The 14,586-nt window shown below is 44.9% G+C and overlaps 1 protein-coding gene across 12 annotated transcripts in view; it reads left to right on the top strand.

Moving 5' to 3' along the window:
• Positions 1–14,586, top strand: part of TSNARE1 (t-SNARE domain containing 1) — a 461,355-nt gene that overhangs the window by 85,905 nt on the left and 360,864 nt on the right. The window contains exons 2-4 of one of the 12 annotated variants that reach the window (XM_048286668.1): positions 9,216–9,230; positions 11,430–11,435; positions 13,243–13,244. The exons of the other annotated variants lie outside the window; for them this stretch is intronic. The gene's annotated coding sequence lies outside the window, so the exon portion shown is untranslated. The remainder of the gene's footprint in view (positions 1–9,215; positions 9,231–11,429; positions 11,436–13,242; positions 13,245–14,586) is intronic. 12 annotated transcript variants of the gene reach the window in all.

Genomic DNA, 14,586 nt, shown 5'->3' with positions numbered 1-14,586 from the left:
GTTTGGTTTGGATGGCTTCCCAAAGCTTTGAATGTAGCGCAAGCAAACGGTGCAATAGAACATTTGAAATACAAGTTCTTTTGGTCCTTGTCCCAACTCCATTACAGAGGTCTCCTTCCTTTTATGTTTATTTTCAGAATGGCACTTTCTTCAGGCTGAAAAAGGTTTCTGAGGCAAAAAAATACCAGTTAAAAACCTGGCTGATGGCTACAAAGGGCAAGGAGAAACAATTCTCAAATGTGGATCCTGTTGTTTATGTAGAGTCAAGTCACTAAAAACACCCACCAACCAGTAAAATAATGGGACCAGCGAGATTAGACAAGCTTGGATAGAGAATATAAAAAATCAAGTGTGGGAGTCTGTATTTCTACTCAATATTGCACCTCTGTATAATGATGTTGGAATGGGAATTCCTGTGTGATGGAAGTTCTGTGGGCATTGCTGTCACCAGCTGAGAGCAAGTACAGCAGAGCAGAGTCTGTCTCTCACCTCACCTTATTGAGACTTAAATATTTTTATACCTGATAACCACCTTAATTCACGTTCATCTCGAACAGGGATGCAATTATACGACATAATTACAGTATTCCTGTGCAGAGCAGTAAAATGAAGCACAACGCAGATGTATCTTTTGCATGCTCTTAATCAGGTGTGAACTTGGCACCTGTTAGTTCCTTGTTCCCATTCCTGACTTTCGTCTCCAAAATGTGTTTACCTTCATAAACTCAGTGATGGATTTAGATTTGATCTGCCTGGAGACAAGATGCTCAGCCACGAGCCCTTGGTATGTGACAGGCCTCTGTTAATGCTCTTGCTTTCTCCTTCATCCTTTCTCTCCTCTCTTGAGTGATGGGGATCTGGTTATCTTCAAACCTCACTCTTAGGGCTGGGTCTAGCCTTGTTTATAAGTCCAGATTACTGGGGCTGAGTGGAGCCATCCTCACCATGGCCATGGAGAGAGGTAAAAGAGAGCAGCTGACCAGAAGGGGCGAATTTCAAGTAGCCTGGCAGCTCTTGAGCTGTCTGGTTTCGTGCTCTCCTGAAAGATTTCCTTCTAGAATTGTCACAGGAAGAGATGAACTGGGTCAGGACAGGTGTGTCCATGGAAAATGAACCAAATCCAGGCTGTTTTGTGAAGAACATGAGAAAAGAGAAAACAATGGGCTTCTCCCACTGTTTTCCCATGTTCCTTCAGTCAGAGGTGGTACATTTAATACCACGCAATGTATTTTTGTTCTTCCTTTTTTCCCCCTCCTTCTTTTCATAGTCCTGTTGCATTTTTAAGCCTGTGTAAGGTTTCAGGATGCACAACAGTCTGTGGCATGAAGTTCTTGCTCATTTAGGCTTTACATGAGGGTTACCTTCTTTCTTTCTTTCATTTCTGTTTCCTCCTGGATTTGCTTCATTACCCCACAGTTCTTACACTGGAAAAAAGAAGGAGAGGTTTGCCTTTTCCAGGTGACTCAGGAATCCATGGGGTGTTATTTTATGGGCTTTTCCCACACTCCAACATTCTTTTCCCAGTCTGATGAGACATTAAATTTTCAGTTCTTCTACTGTGTTAGGAAAAAAGCAGTAGAATTGGATAAAATGTTGAAAAGACTGATGAAAATGATAAATTTAAAGGTAAATTTTCAGGGATTTTTAAAATCTGTTGTATGTCTGTGCTTCCCAGGAGCTGCAAACTTCCTCCACTCCCTCTGTCTACTGGAAAGTAGGCACCTCCTGTGTATTTTGACTGGCTCTTCGCTCTTCACTGGCTGTACTAATTTAGGTCTCTCCCAGTAGCTATGGGTGCACACTGAGAAGTGAGGGTTGATCTCTTCTCCCAGGTAACAAGTGATAGGAATAGAGGAAATAATCTTAAATTGTGCTTAGGGGGGTTTAGATTGGCTGTTAGGGAAAAGATCATCACTAAAAGGCTTGTCAAGCATCCAAACAGACTTCCCAGAGAAGTGGTGGAGTCGCCATTCCTGGAGGAATTTAAAAGATGTGTAAATGTGGCACCTGGGGAGATGATTTAGTGGTAGCTTTAGCAGTGTCTGGTTGGACTCAGTGATCTTAAAGGTCTTTTCCTGCCCAAAAAATTCTATGATTTAGGTGCCTTAATTTGCAGCTGTTTCCCATTCTTCTGCCAGCACAGAAGGCTGTGCATCACCAGTCAGATCTTCCAGGCCCAGCCAGGCCTCACAGAACATCTGAGATGGTATTTGGCACCCACATTTCAACAAATGCACCCTACACTGTGCATCCTGTCTTCACCAGGGTCTTACATACAGTTCATAGTATAAAAAATACAGCCTCTTTCTTGGTGGAAAAAAATGCAGTCTGCATTTTTAAGGGCAACTCTTCTCCCCTGTGCAGGCTTTGCCACTCAGCTGTTTTGCCTTGGCTCGCTCAGGGCTTGGCGTTCCTCTCACATGAGTCACGCGCTGGAGCAGAGCTGCTTTTCCTCCCTGATATTTGCTCTGGGTTCCCTTTGGTCATGTGCTACACGAGCTAATGAGCAGGAAGGAGGAGTCCTCCAATGCCCGGTTGTCATGGTTTAGTATAGTTTGTGTTTTTAGTAAAGAGGGCATCAGCCATGGAAGTGATTCTCTTGCAAAGACGTGCTTACAGCTTCCTCTATGACCTGACAGAACCTATCAGCTGGCTAGTTTGAATATTGACAATTTTTTAAGCCACTTTTAAAAACATTTAAGAACAAACAGAGACCGGGAAAGCTCCCTTGTCTTCCGGCCGTGGTGCAGCCCGGTTCCATCCGTGGCCCCCCCACAGCCCTGCTCCATGCAGGAGGCGCGGCCCAGGTCCCCACCTCCCTCCAGTGCGGCCGAAGGCTGCCCCGATGCCTGGCAAAGATCGTGTGACCAACAGCGATAAGTGAACTCCAGCTGTGGGGCCGGGTGAGAGTAGCCCTTTCTTAGTGCTGTAAGATTCTCCAGAACAGATGAAGCCTGCAGACATCAATCCTCTCCCGAGTCAGAGGAAGAGGGAAGGTGAAGGGATGTGGAAAAAAAAAGAGACACCAAAGTCAGTAAAGGAGGAAGAGCTGAAACCCTGAGGGAGGAGAAAGAGGAGATGTTTCGAGCTTAGAAGTTGAAATTTTGTTGTAAAGCTATGGTGATGGACTATGATATATCAGAGTACCCGTTGTAATTTCATGAAAGCATTGGGGGTGGAGCATTCAAACTGTACTTGTGAGCAAAAGTACCTGTGCTGAAATAAGCAAATGACAGTAGCTGTAATTTGATGAGGACCCTTGCTCCCAAGGAAGGAGAAGATCTCTATTCCTAGAGCTGAAAGTGATGAGGACCCTTGCTCCCAGGGAAGGAGGAGGGCCTCTATTTCTAGAGATGAAGATGCTCCCAGAGATGAGTGAAGAGAACCTTTGCTTCTGAACAGCTCAACCTTAAAATGATACCCCAGTAGCTCAGGATTGGACCCTCGAAAGCAGTTGTGGGGAAAGCTGTAAGTCAGGGGAAGGGAAGAACCAACTCGAGTGGCTGTCTTGTTGTGATACTGAAGCCATGAGAGAACTTCTTGTGGAGATGTCTCCATAGCATGAGCAAGAGAGACTCCTCTCCCTAAGTGAACTGAACAAGGTTATTATAGAGGTGGTAAACTGATTGAAAATCACAAGGGATGTCTTTTTACATTGTCAGTGGGAGAATGGGGAAAGGTGGGGGGAGGAGAAGCGTTCTGACGGTTTGGTCTGATTTTTTTTTCTTTCTTTTAGGTCTGTTAATAAACTTCTTTATATTCTTTTAAGTTTTGTGCCTGCTTTGCTTTCTCCTAATTCTTATCTCACAGAAGCAAAATAAGTAAGTAATGGATATTTTGAACCAAACCACTACACCCGTGAACTGGGAAATTGGCTGAAATAGGGCTTTTTAGGATCTCTTCATAACTGATCAGAGGCTGTGTCAGAGCAAACCTGGCCAACACGGTTTTCTCAGCATGAGGGTGGATGTACTCCAAAATATTTGTCATTAGGGTGAAAGAAAGATGGGAAGGGGATGAATTTAGCTCTCCACAGGCTGCCTCGGGCTGGTAGCTGTCTCTGCCGTCTCCTTAGCAAATGCTTTGTGAGTGGAGCTGGTCTGGAGAAGACAAACTCCTTTGACAGCACATATTTACACACCCAGATGCTCCGTGTTCGCTGTCTTGTTGTCCTGGCCTGTAAAGCCTTCAAACGAGGTGAAATCTCTTTTCTCCTGCTATGCTAATCCTGTGCTCTCTTACCACACTCTGCTGCAGGCAGGAGACGTGGCAGGAGGCTCTGCTCCATCGTGGAGCATCCCCGGCTAATGTGGGTTGGTTGTTAGCATGTTTTCTGAGGATTTGTTGCTGTGTCTTTCTGCTGCATCCTGGTGAATGTCCGTGGTGAAAAACATCTCTACTGCTCGTTCCTCTTCCGTCCATGTTAATATCCATCCTGTTGCCTTGTTGCAAGCAACCCCAGCAATTCCTTGCCTCTCTGTGACTTTGTGTCTACTGTGGAGCATTCCTTACTTTAAAAATATTTTTTTTTAAATGTTTTTTGTTTGAGGAGGGGGAAAGTTGAAATAATCATGGTGCTCACTGGGCTTCCCTCCTGGCTTAGGGAGACTGTGTTGTGGTTTAAAAACACAGGCAGAAACTCCTGTGAACAGCAGATTGGTGGGATTTTAAGAACCCCTCGAAAGAATTAAGGGATCAACCATGTTCTCTGTCAGTGAGGGGTTGAGGCAAAAGCGAATGAGTTGGAAAATTGACTGTAGTTTTGGTTTTCCTCAAATATGTACAATGGCAGGTTCACTGGAAGATTTTTAGCAAATTCACTTTAATCTGGCTGGAAAATTGGCTCACAGCCACTGCTGACTCTGGGCTGTGATTCATGAAAATTTCTTCACTAAGAGGGTGGTCAGGCACCGGAACAGGCTGCTCAGGGAGGTGGTGTAGTCGCCATCCATGGAAGTGTTCAGAAGGCTCGTGGAAGTGGCCCTTGGGGGTTTGCTCATGTTGGGTTAGTGGTTGGACTCAATGATCTTAGAAGTCTCTTCCATCATGATTCTGTGATCTGTTGAGTTAGATAACTGACCTCCATGATCTCCCACAGTCTTGGTAGGAAACCTGCAATGAAGATACCAAGTTGTTTTGTGTTTCTTGACAAATCGCAACCAAAGGTAGAAGTAGATTCTTTATTTCCCACTGTGCCCTATGTCTTCGCCAGACCATGCTGCTTCTCATTTATCCTTTTGCAAGATTTATTTATAATGTGGCTGGTGGTGAACGCTGGTGTAGGGGAGAGCATATTCTGATTGTGCATGTTGAATAACTATATTTCTGCTTTGGGAAGTGGAAACGAGTTATGTTTGGTGATGGAGGAGCAGGATCCTGGGATTTAGGAATCTATTACTTTATTAATTCACCCATTTTGCTCTGCATCTTCCTCTCCTAAGAAATTGCAGTTTTGTCTATCAAGATGTTCCTGTGGACTCAGAATTTGTTGCCATCCTCAGATGCATTTTTCAGTATTCTGTTGAAATCCAATATAAATTTATAAATGCCATTTCTAATTTTGTTAAGCTGACCTAGTGTGGTGCAGTTGGTCTCTGTCCATTCGTGCGTGTACATCTTTTATAATTAATAAGTTTACTCTAACGTCAGAGTAGCAAACTAGACACCAGTTCCCTCTTTTCTGTGTTCCTCCTCCCTGTTTTTTATTACAGCAAATAGACATTAATATTCATCTTTTGTAAGCAGTGAAAAGGCAGATGAAACCTGGATTTTGAACTGACTGGAAATTTAATTTTGCTGTTCACTGAAATATGTAATACTTCTGTGTTTGTCTAGCATATGGATAGATTAAGACTGTTCTACATGCAAGGTTCACAAAAAGTAGACAGCATGGCACAAAACGGCAAATAGAAGAAGGCAATACAGGTAAAAATAGAAAGAAAACCCTTGAGGTAGAAGCAACAGAGTTTTGGAGCATTTGTATTCAGGCAATTCAGGTTTGAAGCTGTCTAGATCATCTTCTGCCAGAAGAAATGTTTAACTGTTGTATTAATGTCAGTTTAAAAAATAGGAAGGATGACATCACATCTTGATCAAAATGAGCTCAGAGTGACCTGGCACTAAGTCATGTAAGCACTGCCATGATATAGCCTGGAACAGCAGAAAACATTACACACAGCTCAGTGCCCAAAAGATCTTTGGTCTCCCAAACACTTGGGAGCCTCCTTTTCTCTTGATCTGAATTCCTCAGTAACACAGCATCCTGATTGCTTTTCCAGGAATAAAAGTATTTGGGTCCTGAGGGCTGGCCTTGCTTGTGCCATCACTCTGTCATTTATCACCCTCAGCTGCTGCTTTGGGGAACCAAACTGTCTTGGGGTGTGCTGCCTCATGCTTTGAGGCTGGAAGGCATCCATCTTTCCATGGCATCTGTGATCCTTTTGATGGAAGACTTTTTCTAGCAGGTAGTTTTGCTCTCAAGAAGTTTACACGGCTTAATTGGGAGGGGGGGAGCAGGGGAGTCTGTGAATCTGAGATTCCCAAGGTAAACAGAACATATCCAGCCCTTCTCCTTGGCATTTGCCTAAGGCCAGCCTGTCTCTGGTGCCTCATAGCAGGGTTTGAAGCCTGTCTTCTGTTCTCTTGTGAGAAGACGTGCAGTCAGGTAGATTTGGAAGAAGAGTCTGTGTATTGAAGTGGCAGCTGGGACTGACATGAAAGGAGAACAGCAAGCTTCCAGATTGCTTTCCTTGCCACTGCTCTTCATGTCTGATGTGCAGACGTTGGTGTAACGTGAAATGTGTACAGATGAATTGCATCCATCCCTTCCTATCTGTGTTGCTTGTGGTTTCCTTCTCCTTTATGTTTCATGTCAGTCCATCAGACCTGAAGCCCTCTGACATCAACATGAGGTCCTGCGTGGAGGCATCCAGAGCTTGGTGGGGTTGGTGGTGCCTTTTGATGGACAGGAAAGGGTCTTTTCTACCTGATAGGTGCTGCTATAGCTGCAAATCTTGGGGATGACTGAGTGATGAAAGAAGGGGATAGACAGGAACTGTTCCTGTTGGCTTTGTGTGGTGTTGCTGAGCTGGATGAAAAATGAGATTGAGCAAAGGGTGCAATCAGATGTGCTGAGAGCAGACAGAGCTCTTGGTGTCATCGCAATTAGAGGCCGAGTGAACCGGCTGTCTCTGTTTGTGGCTGGTGTGTATCTCCATAAAATGTCATGGATGTCTTATCTCGCTGTCTCTGACTTTGCAGCCTGTCCTGATCCTATCTCTTCCCGGGACAAAATGCTCTGCTGCTGGAGACACCTACAGTGGCAGCTATTCACAGGAAAGGAAACCAAATCCATTAGGAAGTGATCAGGTGCTTTCCTCAAATAAGGACTTTGACGAGGAGGAATGCAAAAAGAGAATTTTTGTCATTGTTTCTTAGCAAATCTTGAGAAGAGCAGGAGCAGCTCTTTTCTGAGATAATCTCTGCTGGTTTTACTTTGCACCTACTCCACAATGCCTCTGGGCCATGGGCATTTGCTCTGCTCTGTCGTGCACTTCAGTGAAGGAGGGGAGAGGAGCACGGTTCAGGGGGTTGGGTCAGGCTGTTTACAGTCATTGGTGATGTCACACCAGTCAAGTACCACAGAAGTGTCTCTAGAAGCTTCTGGAAGTCTGTTTAATTTGTACAAGATTATGGATATTATGCCCTGGGGGTTTTATTGTTGTTTTTGTTGTCATATTTTGTGTCTTGTCAACCTAGGCTAGACAGTGAGGTCCTCAGGCTGTGGGGACAGGGATGACTTCACTCTTCCATCAGCTTTAGAACTCAGCTGGGAAGCAAAGTGTGAGGAAATATCTGTGCTGCTGCACCCCCAGTCCTGCTGCAGGCAGGGCATTGCTCCTGATCACCCTCCTGCCAGGCATTTCTGCAGCTCCTGAACACTGCTCTCCTCTCCTTGCCTGCACAAAGCCACCCAGGGACATGACGTTAATATTACAAACTACACAAAAGATCCAGAAGGGAATAAATTACCTCAAAGGCCCAGGGTGAAAAAGAAGAAAGTCGTCCCCTCCAGCTACTCTGATTGACCTCTGACAGTTGTGTTATGAGGCACTCAGGGATTTGTGCAATGACACCAACTCGATGCTGAAACCATTGAGTAAAAAACCAACAAAACAAGGTGATTCAACAACAGAGTTTGTTCATAAATTCAGTCTCTGGGAGAAAGGGAAAAGAGACAATTTTGCAGGTAAATTCCAGGTTTATTGAGTTTTGTTTTTAATAATTGAGAGAAAATCTAAGAAAAGAAGCTGAAAAGCAGCATGTCTGGGACATGAGTGACAGAGTCAATCCTATGTGGAAGGTTTTGCAAATATGCCCTTTGATCTCATGACTTGGAAAAACTTTCATATTAACCAAGTGAGTCCTGATTGAAGATATCTTCAATCAGGTCTCTGGTCATTGCAGGGGGATTGTTCTAGATGACCTTAAAAAGGTCTCTTCCAACACAAATTGTCCCATGAGTCTCTTGTACTCTGCCAGCAGGAGAGCTCTGCATCTGTCTGTCAATTTTACAGGCAGGGAAGTGGAGGCAGCTGTATGGAAAGCAAGGAAATGCTGAGTATTCTTCCTTGTGGTTCCTGTGTAAACAAATCTCCCAGTGAGAAATGAAAGGAGGTCAATCTGTTTAGTTCATCTGAGGGGAGGTTAAAAGGCAAAAGAGAGATCAAACAGCAAAGTTTAAGAGTTGACAAGACAAAGCTCTCCTAACAGAGTGTCTGAGGCTGATCCTTCATTAACTGGAGCCTCAGGGAGGCTCTTATGGAAAGAGGTGACCCAGGCTGACCAGAGGATGTAGGGGTTGATGTGTAAAGATGATTTATGTGAAATGATCTGTAAGCTCTTTATGAAGGTCAGGCTGGTTGATCAAAGGATTTTATCTGGATGAAAATTCTCAGAAAAATATATCAGGTGGGTCATCCAGAAGTGGAGGTGTCATCATCATTAATGAGTTCTGAAGCCCCTGGTGAAGACACTTCTCCATCAGCAAGGTGGTGGTAGAGCTGGGAAAAGAGCACCTGGACAGGATGGAGAGGTGGGGCTGTGTGAACCCAGTGAAGTTCAACAAGACCAAGTGCAAGTTCCTGCACCTGTGTCAGAGCAATCCCAAACACAAGCACAGGCTGGGCAGAGAATAGATTGAGAGCAGCCCTGAGGAGAAGGACTTGGGGGTGTTGGTGCATGAGAAGCTCAACATGACCCAGTGACTGTGCTCTGGCAGCCCAGAAAGCCAATCCTGTCCTGGAATGCATCCAGAGCAAGGTGGGCAGCAGGTGAGGGAGGGGATTCTGCCCCTCTGCTCTGCTCTGGTGAGATCCCACCTGGAGCTGTTGGGTCCCCAACATAAGAAGGATGTGGAGCTGCCTAGTCCAGAGAAACCCATGAAGGGGATCAGAGAGGTGGAGCTCCTCTGCTGTGGAGACAGGCTGAGAGAGCTGGGGCTGTTCAGCCTGGACCAGAGAAGGTTCCAGGGAGACCTTAGAGCCCCTTCCAGTGCCTAAAGGAGCACTGAAGAGGGACTTTGGACCAGGATATGAAGTGACAAGACAAGGAGTAATGGCTTCAAACTGAAAGAGAGCTGGCTTAGATTTGATATTAGGAGGAAATTCTATATTAGGAGGGTGGTGAGGCCCCAGCACAGGTTGCCCAGAGAAGCTGTGGATGCCCCATCCCTGGAAGTGTGCACGGCCAGGCTGGATTGGACTTGGAGCCACTCCTCTGAGTTTGGTGGTACCAGCAAACTTGCTGAGGATACCCTGCCCCATCATCCAGGTCATCAATGAAGATGTTAAACAGGGCTGAACCCAGTATTATCTGGTTTTATCACCTCCAGGTACAAGAAGACCTTTCTCCATGTTGCCTGTTCCCAGAGGTGCTCCATCCTTCCTCATAGGCTCTCCCAATGTCTCAGTTCATCTTTCCAGCTTTGGTTTAGAGCTAGTCCCTTGTCTTGCCCAACAGGAGTGTAAAGAATGTTTTCCTCCCTGTCTTTTTGCAGCAGCTTTGCAGAACTGAAGGATTAAGTCTTCCCATCAATCTTCCCTTCTATAGGACAAGCAACCCCATTTACTCCATCTTTCCTATCAGGTTATGTTTTCTTGACCTGTTGTCATTCTCTGAGTTCCCTCCAGACTCTCTTCAGTCTCTGACAAAATCTTTGCTGGAGCCTGTTGCCTACAGCTTGTTGCCTACTCCTCAGTGTGGGGTCAAGCAAAAGGTTTGCTTCCCTTGTCGAGAAGATTGTAATCCTATTTACACATCCCGTGATGATGCCTGCCGCTGTTACAGGAAATGTCACTGCAGATCCGTGTTCAGCTTGAAGTCTGTGGCATCCATCCATCCTTCTCTGCAGCACTGGCCAGCAGCTCCCCATCCTCTGTTGGTGTTTTTGTTTACTCTTTCTAAATTCAGGCCCCTGCAGTTGACCTGGATTATGCAGCGCCTTATTTTCTTCGTTGCACATCACTTCTGGTTTGTTAAGATTGTTCTGGAGGCTGGAGCTGTCATCTAACTCCCCTGTTGGGTGCTGTGTGTGCGTTTGACGAGGATAATTCCTGTTCCATCATCCAGCTCACTGCTCAAAATACACATGGGGAGAGCAGAGTATGGTGGACGCCATACAAAGATTGTTCTTTGGTTATGGCAACAGTCCACTGGGAGCATTTAATGGCTTTAAACTGAAAGAGAGTAAGTTTAGATTAGGTATTAGAAAGAAATTGTTTACTGTGAGGGTGGTGAGGCCTTGGCACGGGTTGCCCTGAGGAGCTGTGGCTGCTCCATCCCTGGAATTGTTCAAGGCCAGATTAGATGAGGTTTGGAGAAACCTGGTCCAGTGGAAGGTGTCCCTGCCCATGACAAGGGGTTGGAACCAGAGGATTTTTAGGGCCCTTCCAACAGAAACCATTCAATAATTGTATGATTTTTCTGATTTAAAAAAAAAATAAAAAAAATTCCCTGCACCTCCAATCCATTTCTTTGGCCATGCAAACATGACAGCCTAACAGGATAATATCAGCTGATTCTCTGCTAACTTCACTACCTGCTAACTTCTATAAAGAGTTGAAGGTTGATTTGATATGACTTCTTGCTGACTTAAAATGGGCTGTCATTCTGGTTTCCACCATCACATACTTTCAGTGGCTTTATTCCAGTGTTTTTACAGGAAATGGGAAAAAACCTTGTGGGTTTGCAATTTCCTTACTCTTCTTTTCTCCACCCGTTTAGTAAATAGGCGCAGCAAGTGTCCTTCAGTCTGCCAAGAGGGCCATGAACTGCCCTGATGCTGCTTCAGGTATCACAGGAGGAAAATTGCAGAATCCCAGCGGTAGGAAAGAACCTCTGGAGGTCATCTCGTCCAAACCCCTCCTGAGAGCAGCGTCACCTAGAGCCGGTTTCTCAGGCACATGATCAGTCAGGGCTTGAATATCCCCAAGGATGGGGACTGCACAGCCTCTCTGTGCAGCCTGTGCTGATGTTTGATGACTCTCACCATAAAAAAACCCCCACAAAATAAGCAAAAAAGCCACTCCAACCCCAAAACAAACAGGTTTTTTTTTTCTTTTTGAAGTGGAATTTTCTGTATTTAAATCCCTCTTGCTTCTTGTCCTGTCACTGACCACCACCAGGAAGACTCTGGCTCCATCGTGTTTGCTTCTTTCCATCGGATATTTTTACACCTTAATACCACCACACCCTTCTCCTCTTCAGGGTGAACAGTCCCAGCTCCCTCAGCCTCTCTATGGGAGGTGCTCCCATCCCTTAACCATCTTTATGGTCCCGCACTGGATTTTCTCCAATATGTCCATGTCTCTCCTCCTTTCCCATTTTTTTCCAGTATTGTCTGGAAAGAAATGTCCCAGCTCATGTCTTTCTCAGCCAAACTCAAATTTAAATACATATCACTTGTCTGAAGTGCTGCTGTGGTTTAATTCCAGCTGGCAAATAAGCTCTCCACAGCCATTCCCTTGCCATCCCCAGCAGGTTGGTGGAAATGAAGTGGATGAGTGAAAGTGAGAAAGCTTGTGGGTTGAGATAAGAACAGTTTAATGATTGAGACGTAATAGTAAAATAATAATAATAATAATAACAACAAACCAATTTCTTCCATGCTATAATCTCACCTTTCATTTTCACCACTAATGCTGCCCACCCAAGTATCTCTAAATGGAGACTGATGGGTGTAGAACTCTTAAATAATTTTGCCTGCTTGGTTTTACCTGCCAGTATCTTTCCTAGTCCAAGAAATATGGACCAACTCTTTCCTTGAGATCCTATATCCTACTGTTCTAGTCATGGCATGGTTGGCTTCTACAGGATATACAAAGCAAGAAGTAGTTGAATTCATTAAAATACAAATTCATGCCCCTGGCAGGATAGTTGTCCTTTTAGTCTGGCTTGGATGTGGTTATTCTTTTATTTGTATTTTAGGTGATGAGGATAAACCTGTGATAAAATCTTTTTTTCTTCTTTCTTTTTAATTTTTTTTTCCCTCTGTGTCTAGTACGTTACGAAATGCTTGTTCCAATTTGTACAAACTGCCTTCACAGTAAATTGGACATGTCTCCCTGAGGAGCAGTAGACAAAAGAGTTGGGAAGTGCCATGGGGATGGGGAGGGAAATGCTTTTATTGCCAATCAAATTAAAGGCATTTAGATCTGCTCTTAAATTTTCCTGTAAATATACTACTGTGGGGTAAGAATGTGGCTCCAGAGCTGTGTGAATAAGGGATATTTCAATGGCTTGGTAGGATGGGGTGGGAGGTGCCTGCTGCTAAAAAGATTGGTTAAGCTACAATAAAATATTTCGTTTTCAATTCTTTCTATTTTTCCTCCCTAACAAGGAGAAAAAGCTTTAAAATGGAAACACGTCCTGAAAATGATAAATCAACATGAAACACTTGGAGTGCTCTAAAAGCCCTGCTTCTCTCCCCCTTTCACACCACTCTGTTGGAGAAAAAATAGATACATTCACTGTTTGCCAAAACAACACTTGCCCAGTTGTAATCAAGTCATTTTACAACTGGGTGTAGAATTTTACTCCATGTTTGTTGTCTGTGGCCTTGGGGAAGTCATGGCAGGAAATGTTTCCACTTGCTTATCTCTAAAGAGACAGGGTGGGTAAGGAACAATCTCTGTACAGAGGCAGTTCCCAAGCTGTTTGGTTGTCCCACATCCCTGCTTGCAGTGGTCTTAAACTGTGGGAGATAAAGAAAATAAGATAATTCCTTATCTGTGCCCAGAGACTTTCTTGTAACCATCTTTCATGTGCCCATATTTTCCCAGGTAAGAGTTTTGCTGGATCTTGGGTTGCATTTTGTGATGAAGGTTATGTTGGTAGTTCTGAGCTCACCTGAGACCTGGGAGAGCTGAGGTTTGTTCCCAGGTCTATCACAGACTCCTCAACTAAATCTTCAGCTGCTTCTTGTAATGTTTTGTGGTTGTGATCAAGAATTTCCATCAAGACACCACAGAACCACAGAATGGTTCGGGTGGGAAGGAACCTTAAAGATCATTTCATTCCAACCCCCTGCCATGGGCAGGGACACTTTCCACTAGATCGGGTTTCTCCAAGCCCCGTCCAACCTGGCTTTGAACACTTCCAGGGTTGGAAGAGTCACAACTTCTCTGGGAAGCCTGTGCCAGGGCCTCACCACCCTCTGAATATAGAATTACTTCCAAATATCCAGTCTAAACCTACCCTCTTTCAGTTCAAGGCCATTACCCTTTGTCCTATCACTCCATGCCCTGCTACAAAGTCCCTCTCCACCTCTCTTGAAGACCCTCGTGAGCTACTGGAAGCTGCTCTAAGGTCTCCGGGAGAGAGTACAGTTGTAGGGTGTATTTCCATGGAGCTCATGGTTTTACGGTTTTACACAGCTGACACGATGGGTTGTTTTGCTGTTGAGTGTCTCGCAAATCCGTGATTTACAACTTTGCTCCTTGGTTCCTCCTGTTTGCTCCATTTTCCGTCTCCTTGAAGCACACTCCAGTACACACCCTCACCCTCTCTCTGGCTGCTTGGGCTTCACAGCTTGGCTTCCGTAACTTTGGGCTGAAGGCTGTTTCCCTAAAATGAAGGATTTCTGGTCGGGGGGCACCTGCAGCCTCTCAGATGCCAGTTATGTGTGGATGTGGTACACTGAGGCTGGCTGGGGATGCTGTACTCTGGATTTACTCCACTTTTAATGGATTTAGCTCCCAACCATTTCTCTCTCAAGGTGGTTGCACTTTCATCCTCTTTCATGTGTCTGGCCCAGTTAAGGGAGGATGGCGAGTGATTTCTTTTGGTTCTGAAGTTTCGCTGGCTGGTGCATCTCAGCGCTGATTTTTTTGCTTGGTTTTGAAACTCTGAAAGGAAAAAAAAAGGGGAATGAAGTAGAACAGGTTCCTGAGCCATCAGGCTGTTCCCAGTACAGCGCAGAACTGGGATTTTCTGGTGCTTTACTTTCCATGGAGAACAAACCAAAGGAATAGCTGCAAGTGTCAGTCAGTGCATCCAAAAAGGGACTTTAGCCCTTTCCTGAGGTAT

Source organism: Corvus hawaiiensis, chromosome 26 (assembly GCF_020740725.1).
Source record: "Corvus hawaiiensis isolate bCorHaw1 chromosome 26, bCorHaw1.pri.cur, whole genome shotgun sequence".
Taxonomy (NCBI): Eukaryota; Metazoa; Chordata; class Aves; order Passeriformes; family Corvidae; genus Corvus; species Corvus hawaiiensis.
The sequence above is the reverse complement of the archived record's forward strand: the minus strand, read 5'-3'. Positions and strand labels throughout refer to the sequence as shown.